Here is a 16,593-nt window from a genome sequence, read left to right on the forward strand (position 1 = left end):
CGCAGCTCATGGTCATCACTCACCGGAGACGACAGGCGCTGGAGCATGATGATAGGGGTGAGCAGCGAGTGCTGAATGACAGATCGAGCTGGGTGTAAAGAGAATGAACGTGAGGGAAGAGGCTGCGATCAGAGCATGCTCACTGCACATAGCTCTACATGTGACACCACTCACATCCAGAGCTGTATTCCCAAATTACAAGCACATCCGGAGCATGCTCACTGCACATAGCTCTACATGTGACACCACTCACATCCAGAGCTGTATTCCCAAATTACAAGCACATCCGGAGCATGCTCACTGCACATAGCTCTACATGTGACACCACTCACATCCAGAGCTGTATTCCCAAATTACAAGCACATCCGGAGCATGCTCACTGCAAATAGCTCTACATGTGACACCACTCACATCCAGAGCTGTACCCCCACACTGAAGGAACAGATAGAGTAAGGCACCACAGGAGGTTCTATGGAGAACCCCCTGCCTCAAAACATACCAACCTCAGTTGTCCTACTAAGGGACTTGTTTTTGGGTTCTCAGTATAAGATATGGATCCCCAACCTCTCCCACAAGATAACACATTTTCCATAGGGTCAGTCACCCAGCTGTCCCAAGTCCCTGAAGAGTAAACATCTTCAATGACATTCACCTGTCTACTGCTACCCAAGCAGTGTGTCAGTCTACACTACGGACAGAATTGTGTGTGTGTGGGGGGGGGGGGGCACAATGACTACAGATAGTGACTGGGGGCAGATATCAGACCTTGAGGGGTTAAATGTTGACTTTTCAGGATGGGGCATATTCACACCATAAACCATGTGAAAATGGCACCCCCGTTGTTACTGGCTGGCGGATCTCATGGTGCTGCAGAGATGTGTGGATGTCGCCATAAAGCAGTCATGTGGCTATAAACTGTTAATAGTGGGCACCGGAGGATCCTGCGGCAGGGGCCTGGCACACAGGGATGGGTACACTTCCGCAGCGAGCAATGAACTGGTTGCCATGACTTCATCGTGGGAAAAGAACGTGCGGAGGGGGAGGACGCCATGAGAGGAGCTATTTAAAAAGACAGCATCACATTCGGAAAACGCAGGGAGTAGGCGACGGGGTTCAGTGTCCCCCCCCACCCCCACCCCAATTGTCACCCCCACAATGGGGCCAGCTGAAACACAAACGATCTCTGCCCTAATACAGTACGCCAGGGAGAAGACTCTACATAACTGCACTGTCTAAGCATGCTGGGATGTGTGGGGTCTATAGAGGGGCATCCAATATCAGGAGGGTCTATAGAGGGGGGGCGTCCGATATCAGGAGGGTCTATAAGGGGGGATCGTCCGATATCAGGAGGGTCTATAAGGGGGGGATCGTCCGATATCAGGAGGGTCTATAAGGGGGGATCGTCCGATATCAGGAGGGTCTATCAGGGGGATCGTCCGATATCAGGAGGGTCTATCAGGGGGATCGTCCGATATCAGGAGGGTCTATCAGGGGGATCGTCCGATATCAGGAGGGTCTATCAGGGGGATCGTCCGATATCAGGAGGGTCTATCAGGGGGATCGTCCGATATCAGGAGGGTCTATAAGGGGGGGAGCGTCCGATATCAGGAGGGTCTATAAGGGGGGGAGCGTCCGATATCAGGAGGGTCTATAGAGGGGGGGGGGGGGGGCGTCCGATATCAGGAGGGTCCATAGAGGGGGGGGGGGGGGGCGTCCGATATCAGGAGGGTCTATAGAGGGGGGGGGGCGTCCGATATCAGGAGGGTCTATAGAGGGGGGGGGGCGTCCGATATCAGGAGGGTCTATAGAGGGGGGGGGCGTCCGATATCAGGAGGGTCTATAGAGGGGGGGGGGCGTCCGATATCAGGAGGGTCTATAGAGGGGGGGCGTCCGATATCAGGAGGGTCTATAGAGGGGGGGCGTCCGATATCAGGAGGGTCTATAGAGGGGGGGCGTCCGATATCAGGAGGGTCTATAGAGGGGGGGCGTCCGATATCAGGAGGGTCTATAGAGGGGGGGCGTCCGATATCAGGAGGGTCTATAGAGGGGGGGTGTCCGATATCAGGAGGGTCTATAGAGGGGGGGGGGTCCGATATCAGGAGGGTCTATAGAGGGGGGGCGTCCGATATCAGGAGGGTCTATAAGAGGAGAGGCCAATGATATGAGGGTCTATAAGAGGAGAGGCCAATATAAGTTCTCAGTTCTGGAATCATGAGATAAGACTCCCACTGATAAACACTATGGGCAGCAACATCCCTGCACGAGACGGCTGATAACAGAGAATAATAAACAACTCTCTCTCCTACAAGCCTCCAGTGGCTGACATCAGAGGACAGCAGATTACAGGCACAGTAAGCACTGTTAGTGATGAAGCCTCATACTGTACAGCAATCTGTAGCTGAGCTGGGAAGTCTCCCCCACGTACATTGGATGCATGCAGCGCGAGTGCCCCCTGCTGGCTGCAGCAGGGACTTTACATGATTACTTGTCTCATTCCAGTGTATCAGGCTAGTCAGATCTCTCCACTGATCTCATGGACTCCTGCCTCATCTCTTTCCACAACTATTAAGGTCTCCTGACCATGCTCTTTCCACAACCTTCACGGACTCCTGACCTTTCACTTCACAAACCTCAGAATTCTGCTTCTCTCTGCACAACCATCATGGACTCCTGCCTCATCTCTCTGCACAACCATCATGGACTCCTGCCTCATCTCCCCAGGACCATCATGGACTCCTGCCTCATCTCTCCACGACCATCATGGACTCCTGCCTCATCTCTCTCCACGACCATCATGGACTCCTGCCTCATCTCTCTCCACGACCATCATGGACTCCTGCCTCATCTCTGCACAACCCTCATGGACTCCTGCCTCATCTCTCTGCACAACCATCATGGACTCCTGCCTCATCTCTCTGCACAACCATCATGGACTCCTGCCTCATCTCCCCAGGACCATCATGGACTCCTGCCTCATCTCCCCAGGACCATCATGGACTCCTGCCTCATCTCTCTCCACGACCATCATGGACTCCTGCCTCATCTCTGCACAACCCTCATGGACTCCTGCCTCATCTCTCCACGACCATCATGGACTCCTGCCTCATCTCTCCACGACCATCATGGACTCCTGCCTCATCTCTCTGCACAACCATCATGGACTCCTGCCTCATCTCTCTCCACGACCATCATGGACTCCTGCCTCATCTCTCCACGACCATCATGGACTCCTGCCTCATCTCTGCACAACCATCATGGACTTCTGCCTCATCTCTCTCCACGAACCTCAAGGACTCGTGCCTCATCTCTCTCCACGACCCTCAAGGACTCCTGCCTCATCTCTCTCCACGAACCTCACGGGACTCCTGCCTCATCTCTCTCCACGACCCTCACAGGACTCCTGCCTCATCTCTCTCCACGAACCTCACAGGACTCCTGCCTCATCTCTCTCCACGACCCTCATGGACTCCTGCCTCATCTCTCCACGACCCTCATGGACTCCTGCCTCATCTCTCCACGACCATCATGGACTCCTGCCTCATCTCTCCACGACCATCATGGACTCCTGCCTCCTCTCTCCACGACCCTCATGGACTCCTGCCTCATCTCTCCACGACCCTCATGGACTCCTGCCTCATCTCTCCACGACCATCATGGACTCCTGCCTCATCTCTCCACGACCATCATGGACTCCTGCCTCATCTCTCCACGACCATCATGGACTCCTGCCTCATCTCTCTCCACGACCCTCATGGACTCCTGCCTCATCTCTCTCCACGACCCTCATGGACTCCTGCCTCATCTCTCTCCACTGACCTCATGGACTCCTGCCTCTTTTTTTCTCTACGACACTCAGACTTTTGCTTCTTCTCCCTGCATGGCCCTCATGAACTCCCGCCTATACTCTCTCCATGACCCTTATGAACTCCCTACCCTTCTCTCCACCAACCTTATAGACTCCTGCCTCTACTCTCTTCACTATCCTCAGACTGCTGCCCCTTCTCTCTCCACCATCCTCAAGGTCTTTTGAACCCTTCTCTCCTCAGACCTCTGCCCTGTTTCTTTACACCACCATCATGGACCTAGGCCGTTCTTTCTCCGTAGCACCTTCTTTCTCTGCTGTCCTCTCATCCATATACTTTTCTCTTTGCTACCTTTATGAACCACCTCCTTCTACCACACTGCAGGTAACCAGCTCCTCTTTCACATCCAGTATTTGATCCTGAGGCAGAACACAGTCCTGAGGCAGTCACTTCCCCTTTAAATGAGGATTTTATTCCAGGAACAATGTGAGTAAGAAAAGTTCATCCTGGAAACTCATCCAACCGGTTGTGCAGAGGGCTGGAGAAGTTTACATGATAGACGATCTCATCTACACTCATAATAGGGGACCCAAGAGCAGAGAATCCAAGTTCATAGATGGCTCTATAATCTTCAAATGCGTGAAACCCACTAGAGGATGCCACTAGACAACGTAAAGAGGGAGTCACCAAGCTTTCCACACAGCCTGCATGGGCTATACATTTGAATTTCTATGCAAGGTTACATTTCTCCTCAATGCAGTTCTACAATTCTATTTATGAAACAGGAGGCTCAGGATGAGCAGAGCTGCTGCAGTCAGTCTGGCACTAGAACATGACTAGATTTCATGGTGAAACTCAAACACCATTTTGGGGATGTCTTGAGGTGAACAATGGCCGTTCCCATGATCACATTACGTCTCCTAATGCTGAAATACAATACAGAATTTTTCTTGCAGCTGGGCCCAACACAGGATCAGCAAAAGATGGCGTCCTCTGCATGTCAGGCAGAACTCTGCATGTCCCATTATTAGGACTGTAGGACTGTCATCTGGAGGAGAGCAATGCTTCATAAGGGACAATGATTGCAGTGAGGTAACCTTCCCCCATCATTGCTGGGGCCCCTCAAACTGTGTTGGCCCCCTGCACATTGCATATTTTTGCAGCGGCTGAAATGTGGGGAATCCTTGGCCAATAATGAAAACTATAATATCTTACCGAACCATGAGAAGTGACTAGACATGAGCGAACTTACAGTAAGTTTGATTCGTCACGAACTTCTCGGCTCGGCAGTTGATGACTTATCCTGCATAAATAAGTTCAGCTTTCAGGTGCTCCCGTGGGCTGGAAAAGGTGGATACATTCCAAGGAGACTCTTTCCTAGGACTGTATCCACCTTTTCAAGCCCATCGGAGCACCTGAACGCTTAACTAATTTATGCAGGATGATTCAACAACTGCAGAGCCGAGAAGTTTGTGATGAATCGAACTTACTGTAAGTTCGCTCATCTATAGATGTGACCTAGAGTGACCCTGAGTAATGAGGCCACCAACACAATCAGAGTTTAGACTGCCAGGCATGGCCCAGAGGGACCACGAAGAATAAGGGCCTCCGCCATCAGAGCACCTCAGAGTCTACATCATGGGGCATGATCCAGAGTGACCACGAAAAATAAGGACCCCCCGACGTCATAGCGCCTCAGTCTACACCGCGTGGCATGATAGAGTGACCACGAAGAATAAGGCCCCCACCACTATCAGATTCCATACATTGGGGCAGGAGCCAAAATGACCCAGAACAATGAGGCCCCCTGGGACCTCCACCAAAAACAGTCTTCATAGTCTGGCATGAACCAGAGTGAGTAATGAGACACCCCCGTCTCCATCATAGTCCATTTCATGGGGAAGGACCTAAAGCGACTGAGTAGTGAGGCCCCAGCTGTCACCAGAAACAGAGCCCGCAACTCAAAGCAAGAGCCAGGGTGACCGTGAAGAATGAGGCCCCTGCCTCTATCAGAGCCCATATCACAGGACATGACCCAGAGTGATGCCGAAGAATAAGGCCCTCGCCACAACCAGAGCCTATCAGAATCTACACCATGGGGTATCACCCAGAGTGAGTAACAAGGCCCCCACCTCTATCATAGCCCATAGCACCCTTATCACCGCCAATGACCGTGAGTTACCCCGAGCAATGGGGCCCCCCGCCACTATGAGAGCCCATACCACAGAACGTGACCCAGAGTGACCTCAGAGTAATGAGGCAGTCACCATCACATAGAGCCCAAACTGCCAAGCATGACCCAGATCAACCTCGAAGCATAAGGCCTCCACCACCAACAGAACCCATACCTCAGGGCATGAATTAGAGTGACCCCCAAACAATGAGGACACCACCAACAACCCCAATCACACATTGTACCATGCAGTCTCAGAGTTAACTCCAGGGTCTATACATGTTCACATACGAGAGGAGTAACTTTCCCGAGTGAGGGTCCTATTATACAGGGTGACCAAGTGTAACAGGTCCAGTGTTCAAGTGACGCTCGTTCATAGGTTGATTCAAAGGGGTATTTCGGCCTTGGACATCTTATCCCCCATCCAAAGGATAGGGGATAAGATGTCTGATCGTAGGGGTCCCACTGAATGGACCCCCGCGATCTCTGTGCATCCCCCAGCATTCTGTGAGAGTGAGGCGTGACGTCACGGCCACGCCCCCGCGTGACATCACACCAGGCCCCTGCATTCATTTGTACAGGAGGAGGCGTGGCAGCAGTCATGTCCCATCCCATAAACATGAATGGATGGAGCGTGCCGTTATGTCATGAGGGGGCGGGGGCATGACGTTACATCTCGGGAGCAGCGCCTGGCACATAATGCCGGGGGCTGCAAAGAAATATATATTTTTTTTAAATCCTCGACAGTCTGACACACAACTCCCATGAAAAAGGTAAATTGTGACAGCTGTCCTCACCATAGCTGAGCTGTGTAAAAGGCTTCATGGTTATTACCAGGCGGCCACAGCGGCTGTCTCCACATCGGGGAACTAATCATAAGCGACCCGCGGGCGCCGTTCTGCTTCTCTAAACCCACCCCCCCCCCCCAAATGAATTATCAGCCGCTGCGCTGTCCCCCACATCGGGGAACTGTCATATGTGACCCACCGGCACTTTAAATGAATTAGCTGTGTGCCGCGGTCCTGGAAATTATTAATAAAGGACATCTGAACTGTGCCCGGGCTGCAAAAACAAAATAAACTTTGACTCCCCTTCCTACGTTCCCCCCTTGCTCCAGTATCGGCCCCATGCTGCTTCCTGGGGGCGGGAATGTCACAGAGCCGTCAGCGTATCACCAGCCGCAGCGATGTCCCGCCTTGGCCGGTGATTGGCTGAGCACTCATTTAAGGAGCTGACCAGAAGCAGAGCAGCGCCCGCGGGTCACTTATGATTAGTTCCCCTGCTCTAACACAGCGCCCATATAAAATGCTCTGAGACTTTACTACAGTTACTGATGAACCAGGTGGCTTAGGATGAACAGCGCCTCCACCAGGTACTAGACTGGGTAGGTTGAAGTGAGAAGTCTTCTGCTTCTTCATGTGTGAAGGGTCAAAGTTTGTTAAAGTTGGTAGCATTAGGCAAGTGACCTGGGGCCACTGCTGCAGGCGATCCTGGACGAGCTGACGTGTGAGAGCCGCTCGCTCTGGGGCCTGGAGAAGCGGATGCCCTTCATCGTCCTCCCTGAGTTGCTGTACATTAATAGTCTGGACACATTGTAAGTCTCATTACAGCGCAGCGCACACTAATACGATGAGCGCCGCGGACGCCACCACACACTAACCAAACGTATTCCACTAAATGAGGCGGATTACACGATCAATGCAGAGACTGTGAGCGTCCGACACCTGCAGATAACCTTCACACCCCCGCACTGGGCCAAGGACACTGCCCCAAGAAGACACAACCGGGACCTCACAGGAGCGCCCCCTCTGGTCATCAGGTTAGTATCATGTACAATCACCTGCAGTGTGAGACCTCACAGGAGCGCCCCCTCTGGTCATCAGGCCCAGTATCATTTACAGACAGTCCCCTGCAGTGTGAGACCTCACAGGAGCGCCCCCTCTAGTCATCAGGTTAGTATCATGTACAATCACCTGCAGTGTGAGACCTCACAGGAGCGCCCCCTCTGGTCATCAGGTTAGTATCATGTACAGACAGTCCCCTGCAGTGTGAGACCTCACAGGAGCGCCCCCTCTGGTCATCAGGTTAGTATCATGTACAGACAGTCCCCTGCAGTGTGAGACCTCACAGGAGCGCCCCCTCTGGTCATCAGGCCGAGTATCATGTATATACAGTCACATGCAGTGTGAGACCTCACAGGAGCGCCCCCTCTGGTCATCAGGTTAGTATCATGTACAATCACCTGCAGTGTGAGACCTCACAGGAGCGCCCCCTCTGGTCATCAGGCCGAGTATCATGTATACACAGTCACATGCAGTGTGAGACCTCACAGGAGCGCCCCCTCTGGTCATCAGGCCAAGTATCATGTATACACAGTCACATGCAGTGTAAAACCTTACCCATTCATACTGACCACACACAGCGCCCCCAGTGTTACACAATGACATCACAATCAGCTCTGTATTATCATGGAAACCAGCATACTATCGTGAGCTTTGTTCTGCGCCATTTATACAGGTTTGGGCAATTGATGTAGGAGGCGGTGCGTTGGCGCCCCCTACTGTCCATCATTCTCCATGGTATTCTCTGATGCATTAGGACAGGGGTGAGGCTGTTTGGGTGCAACATGCAAACATTACAACAACATCATTCCCAAAAATGACCCAGCCTCATCTAATAATGTAGAGCAACAATGGTGAAGCCCACAAAGACCAATCAGATGACAGCTGGAAAAAACATCTGCCTTGACAATTTACAATGAATGTTAGCACACTATATAGACGCAAAATCCCACTGGGACTATAAGTCCACTCACTGCAGCTATGAGGAGGCACCTGGTCACACACAGCGAAGCAACAGAAGGAGAGGAAAACTGCCGCCCGTCCCGGGAAAACGGCGGCCCGTCCCGGGAAAACGGCGGCCCGTCCCGGGAAAACGGCGGCCCGTCCCAGGAAGGGCCCTGCGTAAAGATGGACTGGAAAAAGGATGAGAACAGGCGCAATAGTTATTGGGCGAAGGTTGAGATTCCCATCAGTATAAAGGAGATCAGGAAGATTACAGTCAGGGTCACTGCAGGGCTGGAGGGGGCGGGCCATGACAAAGAAACACCAAAGAGAGGTCATGTTCTGCCCCTTTAGGCCACCAAAAAATTATTCACATCTCCTCTGAAAGAAATAAGCTGACGTCAGTCCACGAGAGCAGAGAGCGTGAGATACTCATACAGGAGGACATGGCGTCTCTTGGGAGCGCAGCTCTTGTGAGATACAGTGCGGTCTATGTGACAGGACGGAGCCTGGGAAAGTGACAGATAAACAGGATGTAATCAGAGAATATGAAAATCCTAAATATGACCAGGGGCCCCTAGAGAGAAGACAAGGGACACAGACAAGGGGTCTATAGAGGGGGATCTCCGGGTGCCCCGAGAAGGGGGACCTCCAAGTGTACAGAATAAGGGGATCATGAGGTTAAAGGATGACCCCCAGGAAACACAGGTGTTGGCCCAATCCTATCGCTCTTCAGGTTAGCGTGGCCTCTCAGGATGTTTGTCTGACACGCAGAGACATGAAATGATTACTCAAAGATTTCAGCAGAAACATCCCTGAGTCATGGCCTCCTCCCTCTAGAGGTGACTACACAAGATCTATGTATACCTCAGGGACCAGGTGTCAGAGAACCAGATGAACAGGAGAAACCTGCACCACAGACTCCAGGAACAGAGAGCGTGCGGTGCTGATGGAGAGGATGAGGAAGGCATAACTAGTAGTGCGAACAGAATGCCTCCGCTCGGGTCTGCCGATACGAGGGCGCTCGGGTCTGCCGATACGAGGGCGCTCGGGTCTGCCGATACGAGGGCGCTCGGGTCTGCCGATACGAGGGCGCTCGGGTCTGCCGATACGAGGGCGCTCGGGTCTGCCGATACGAGGGCGCTCGGGTCTGCCGATACGAGGGCGCTCGGGTCTGCCGATACGAGGGCGCTCGGGTCTGCCGATACGAGGGCGCTCGGGTCTGCCGATACGAGGGCGCTCGGGTCTGCCGATACGAGGGCGCTCGGGTCTGCCGATACGAGGGCGCTCGGGTCTGCCGATACGAGGGCGCTCGGGTCTGCCGATACGAGGGCGCTCGGGTCTGCCGATACGAGGGCGCTCGGGTCTGCCGATACGAGGGCGCTCGGGTCTGCCGATACGAGGGCGCTCGGGTCTGCCGATATACTACATGAGATCGGGAGGACGTCTTCCCCTATATACTACATGAGATCGGGAGGACGTCTTCCCCTATATACTACATGAGATCAGGAGGACGTCTTCCCCTATATACTACATAAGATCGGGAGGACGTCTTCCCCTATATACTACATGAGATCGGGAGGACGTCTTCCCCTATATACTACATGAGATCAAGAGGACGTCTTCCCCTATATACTACATGAGATCAGGAGGACGTCTTCCCCTATATACTACATGAGATCAGGAGGACATCTTCCCCTATATACTACATGAGATCGGGAGGACGTCTTCCCCTATATACTACATGAGATCAGGAGGACGTCTTCCCCTATATACTACATGAGATCAGGAGGACGTATTCCCCTATAGCAGGAGAGGATAAAGGACGCCAGGGTGATCGTAACGATGCAGTCACAGCACTCCTCTCGCACCAGCGCATTAGATCCACTGCAAACTTGGCCCAGAGATGGTTCTAAACACCCAGATGAATCACGGCGGGCACCAGATGCCAGGACACTGTCCAGATGTCATACACAGTAGCGCTCCACACCGCACACCCACCGCTCCCCGCACCCATAACAAGACTGATTTATTGTAACATGGAAGCCTTAAAGGGCCGGTGTCACACTGGGATAGAAGACCCACAAATATCTATTACACTTCATCTGTAAGAGCGCTGCATGTGAACCTGTCTGATATCAGATGTCTACCATTGGCTGTACACTGGTTGGGGGAGGGGGGGGGATTTATCATAGGATGTACACTGGTTGGGGGTGGGGTTATCTTTGGATGTACACTGGTTGGGGGTGGGGTTATCTTTGGATGTACATTGGTTGGGGGGGTTATCTTTGGATGTACACTGGTTGGGGGAGGGGGGGGGATTTATCATAGGATGTACACTGGTTGGGGGTGGGGTTATCTTTGGATGTACACTGGTTGGGGGTGGGGTTATCTTTGGATGTACACTGGTTGGGGGTGGGGTTATCTTTGGATGTACACTGGTTGGGGGTGGGGTTATCTTTGGATGTACACTGGTTGGGAGGTTATCTTTGGATGTACACTGGTTGGGGGGTTATCTTTGGATGTACACTGGTTGGGGGTGGGGTTATCTTTGGATGTACATTGGTTGGGGGGGTTATCTTTGGATATACACTGGTTGGGGGGGTTATCTTTGGATGTACACTGGTTGGGGGAGGGGGGATTTATCTTTGGATGTACACTGGTTGGGTGAGGGGGGGATTTATCTTTGGATGTACACTGGTTGGGGGTGGGGGGGATTTATCTTTGGATGTACACTGGTTGGGGGAGGGGGGGATTTATCTTTGGATGTACACTGGTTGGGGGTGGGGTTATCTTTGGATGTACACTGGTTGGGGGTGGGGTTATCTTTGGATGTACACTGGTTGGGGGTGGGGTTATCTTTGGAAGTACACTGGTTGGGGGTGGGGTTATCTTTGGAAGTACACTGGTTGGGGGTGGGGTTATCTTTGGATGTATACTGGTTGGGGGGTTATTATCTTTGGATGTACACTGGTTGGGGGTTTTTATCTTTGGATGTACACTGGTTGGGGGTGGGGTAATCTTTGGATGTACACTGGTTGGGGTTATCTTTGGATGTACACTGGTTGGGGGTGGGGTTATCTTTGGATGTACACTGGTTGGGGTTATCTTTGGATGTACACTGGTTGGGGGTGGGGTTATCTTTGGATGTACACTGGTTGGGGTTATCTGGATGTACACTGGTTGGGGTTATCTGGATGTACACTGGTTAGGGTTGGGTGTTATCTTTGGATGTACACTGGTTGGGGGTTATCTTTGGATGTACACTGGTTGGGGGGTTATCTTTGGATGTACACTGGTTGGGGTGATTTATCATAGGATGTACACTGGTTGGAGGGGGGGGGATTTATCTTTGGATGTACACTGGTTGGGCGGGTTATCTTTGGATGTACACTGGTTGGGGGGGGTTATCTTTGGATATACACTGGTTGGGGGGGTTATCTTTGGATATACACTGATTGGGGAGGTTATCTTTGGATGTACACTGGTTGGTTGAGGGGGGCTATCTTTGGATGTATACTGGTTGGGGGGATATCATTGGATGTATACTGGTTGGGGGGGATATCGTTGGATGTATACTGGTTGGGGGGGATATCGTTGGATGTATACTGGTTGGGGGGGTTATCGTTGGATGTATACTGGTTGGGGGGGTTATCTTTGGATGTACACTGGTTGGGGTTGGGGTTATCTTTGGATGTACACTGGTTGGGGTTATCTTTGGATGTACACTGGTTGGGGTTGGGGTTGTCTTTGGATGTACACTGGTTGGGGGGTTATCTTTGGATGTACACTGGTTGGGGGTGGGGTTATCTTTGGATGTACACTGGTTGGGGGTGGGGTTATCTTTGGATGTACACTGGTTGGGGGTGGGGTTATCTTTGGATGTACACTGGTTGGGGGTGGAGTTATCTTTGGATGTACACTGGTTTGGGGTGGGGTTATCTTTGGATGTACACTGGTTGGGGTTGGGGGTTATCTTTGGATGTACACTGGTTGGGGTTATCTTTGGATGTACACTGGTTGGGAGGTTATCTTTGGATGTACACTGGTTGGGAGGTTATCTTTGGATGTACACTGGTTGGGGTTGGGGTTATCTTTGGATGTACACTGGTTGGGGTTGGGGTTATCTTTGGATGTACACTGGTTGGGGTTGGGGTTATCTTTGGATGTACACTGGTTGGGGTTGGGGTTATCTTTGGATGTACACTGGTTGGGGTTATCTTTGGATGTACACTGGTTGGGAGGTTATCTTTGGATGTACATTGGTTGGGGGGTTATCTTTCGATGTACACTGGTTGGGGGTTATCTTTCGATGTACACTGGTTGGGGTTGGGGTTATCTTTCGATGTACACTGGTTGGGGTGGGGTTATCTTTGGATGTACACTGGTTGGGGTGGGGTTATCTTTGGATGTACACTGGTTGGGGTTATCTTTGGATGTACACTGGTTGGGGTTATCTTTGGATGTACACTGGTTGGGGTTATCTTTGGATGTACACTGGTTGGGGGTGGGGTTATCTTTGGATGTACACTGGTTGGGGTTGGGGTTATCTGGATGTACACTGGTTAGGGTTGGGTGTTATCTTTGGATGTACACTGGTTGGGGGTTATCTTTGGATGTACACTGGTTGGGGGGTTATCTTTGGATGTACACTGGTTGGGGTGATTTATCATAGGATGTACACTGGTTGGGCGGGGGGATTTATCTTTGGATGTACACTGGTTGGGCGGGTTATCTTTGGATGTACACTGGTTGGGGGGGTTATCTTTGGATATACACTGATTGGGGAGGTTATCTTTGGATATACACTGATTGGGGAGGTTATCTTTGGATGTACACTGGTTGGTTGAGGGGGGCTATCTTTGGATGTATACTGGTTGGGGGGATATCATTGGATGTATACTGGTTGGGGGGGGATATCGTTGGATGTATACTGGTTGGGGGGGATATCGTTGGATGTACACTGGTTGGGGTTATCTTTGGATGTACACTGGTTGGGGTTGGGGTTATCTTTGGATGTACACTGGTTGGGGTTGGGGTTGTCTTTGGATGTACACTGGTTGGGGGGTTATCTTTGGATGTACACTGGTTGGGGGTGGGGTTATCTTTGGATGTACACTGGTTGGGGGTGGGGTTATCTTTGGATGTACACTGGTTGGGGGTGGGGTTATCTTTGGATGTACACTGGTTGGGGGTGGGGTTATCTTTGGATGTACACTGGTTGGGGGTGGGGTTATCTTTGGATGTACACTGGTTGGGGGTGGGGTTATCTTTGGATGTACACTGGTTGTGGTTGGGGTTATCTTTGGATGTACACTGGTTGGGGGGTTATCTTTGGATGTATACTGGTTGGGGGGATATCGTTGGATGTATACTGGTTGGGGGGGATATCGTTGGATGTATACTGGTTGGGGGGGATATCGTTGGATGTATACTGGTTGGGGGGGTTATCGTTGGATGTACACTGGTTGGGGGGGTTATCTTTGGATGTATACTGGTTGGGGGGGATATCGTTGGATGTATACTGGTTGGGGGGGTTATCGTTGGATGTACACTGGTTGGGGGGGTTATCTTTGGAAGTATACTGGTTCGGGGGGGTTATCTTTGGATGTACACTGGTTGGGGGGTTATCTTTGGATGTATACTGGTTGGGGGGGCCATCTTTGGATGTACACAGGTTGTGGGGGTATTATTTTTGGATATAAACTGGTTGGGGGGTATTATCTTTAGATGTACACTGGTTGGGGGGTATTATCTTTGGATGTACACTGGTTGGGGGGGTTATCTTTGGATGTACAATGGTTGGGGGGGGGTTATCTTTGGATGTACAATGGTTGGGGGGGGTTATCTTTGGATGTACAATGGTTGGGGGGGGTTATCTTTGGATGTACAATGGTTGGGGGGGTTATCTTTGGATGTACAATGGTTGGGGGGGTATTATCTTTGGATGTACACTGGTTGGGGGGGTATTATCTTTGAATGTACACAGGTTAGGGGGGGGGGGGGGGTTATTTAATATACTGTGCCTTTTCGATAAATTAGATGCAGATACAACTACCAATCGTATGTGAAATCTCAGCCACAGCGACTGACAGATTCTCTCCGTATTTTTGCGCACTGTGCACCAGTGTAGATTCATCTCCTCTCAGGGGACGGTTTCTCATTTTAAGTGTGTTTCCTGGTGATTTATTGTGTGCAAATTGTTAAAAATTGCCCAACATTATTCACGTCTGTTCTCCACCTGACCAGGCGCAATTTATACTCAACCCAAAACTTAAATCGGTGAATTTTCAAGCAGGAATTATAAAGAAGCATACATAAATTGTGTCAAAACAATAAACCCAAAAACAACAGAACAAATGACACCTCACCCCAAAGTGTACTACAAAGATGAACATGTTTCCATTCTACAACAAGAAGAGCTATGACACTTACTTGATGTAGTATCGGGCGCCCTCGAACGTGTAGGCCTCCTCCCAACCGGTGGGTAAATCTACAAATGAAGAAGATAGAGACTGTATGAGCACATGGGCAAGAGTATATGATGGGTAAGAGGTGATCACTCCTGATAGTGTGCCCCCCTGTGGTCAGGAGTATATAATGGGTGAGAGGTGATCACCCCCTATACTGTGTCTCCCAGTGGTCAGCAGTATATGATGGGTGAGGGGTGATCAGCCCCTATACTGTGCACCCCTGTGGTCAGGAGTATATGATGGGTAAGAGGTGATCACTCCTTATACTGTGCCCCCAGTGGTCAGGAGTATATGATGGGTGATCACTTCTTATACTGTGCCCCCAGTGGTCAGGAGTATATTATGGGTGATCACGCCTTATACTGTGCTACCTGTGGTCAAGAGTATATGATGGGTAAGAGGTGATCACTCCTGATATTGTGCCCCCCTGTGGTCAGGAGTATATAATGGGTGAGAGGTGATCACCCCCTATACTGTGTCTCCCAGTGGTCAGCAGTATATGATGGGTGAGGGGTGATCAGCCCCTATACTGTGCACCCCTGTGGTCAAGAGTATATGATGGGTAAGAGGTGATCACTCCTTAGACTGTGCCCCCAGTGGTCAGGAGTATATGAAGGGTGAGGGGTGATCAGCCCCTATAGTGTGCCCCCTTGTGGTCAGAAGTATAAGAAAGGGTAAGGGGTTATCCCCCCCCTGTGGTCAGGAGTATATTAAAGGATAAAGGTTATCACCCCCTATACTGTGCCCCCTTGTGGTCAGGAGTATATGATGGGTGAGGGGTGATCACCCCCTATACTGTGACCCCCTGTAATCAGGAGTATATTAAAGGGTAAGAGGTGATCACCCCCTGTGGTCAGGAGTATATGAAGGGTGAGGGCTGATCAGCCCCTATAGTGTGCACCCTGGGAAGACAATATGGCAGGGCATACATCTGACGCCTCATACATCAGCAGCTCCATGTTATTTATAGAGAAGGCGAACGTGCCATCTGCATGCGTCCATATTGGTGGCAGCCTGCGCCAGCGTACACACATGGCTCGCTTCCACAATGTGACAGACACAGCGATGCCCACACTGGCAAGAAACGGGGACATAGGTCATCTCATAACACAAGGGTACGAGCCTGGAGCATGGCCAGACAGACGTCTCCTGCAGAAAATGGCACAGATCTCTGCACCCTGTAAATATTTACACTGAGCTGTGTGTGGTGACGGGGGCCCCGAGGCCCTGCACTGTATCACCCCAAACACCATTTATGTACAGGAACAAGCAGCCTCCAGAGGGGCCAAAGTAACCCTCAGTACAGAGCAGGAGCATACAGAAGAGATTACATTCAGTGCCCTGCAAAAGTATTCGACGAC

At 51.3% G+C, this 16,593-nt stretch overlaps 1 protein-coding gene across 1 annotated transcript in view; it reads right to left on the minus strand.

Moving 5' to 3' along the window:
• The window catches only part of PLEKHA5 (pleckstrin homology domain containing A5), a gene marked incomplete at its 3' end in the record, with an annotated part of 118,862 nt that extends 103,619 nt beyond the window's left edge, over nt 1-15,243 (minus strand). Inside the window, 1 exon segment of the mRNA XM_056553818.1 lies at nt 15,195-15,243.
• Between the last annotated feature and the right edge of the window lie 1,350 nt (nt 15,244-16,593).

The sequence above is a fragment of the Hyla sarda genome, unplaced genomic scaffold, assembly GCF_029499605.1.
Source record: "Hyla sarda isolate aHylSar1 unplaced genomic scaffold, aHylSar1.hap1 scaffold_386, whole genome shotgun sequence".
In the NCBI taxonomy this organism is placed as follows: Eukaryota; Metazoa; Chordata; class Amphibia; order Anura; family Hylidae; genus Hyla; species Hyla sarda.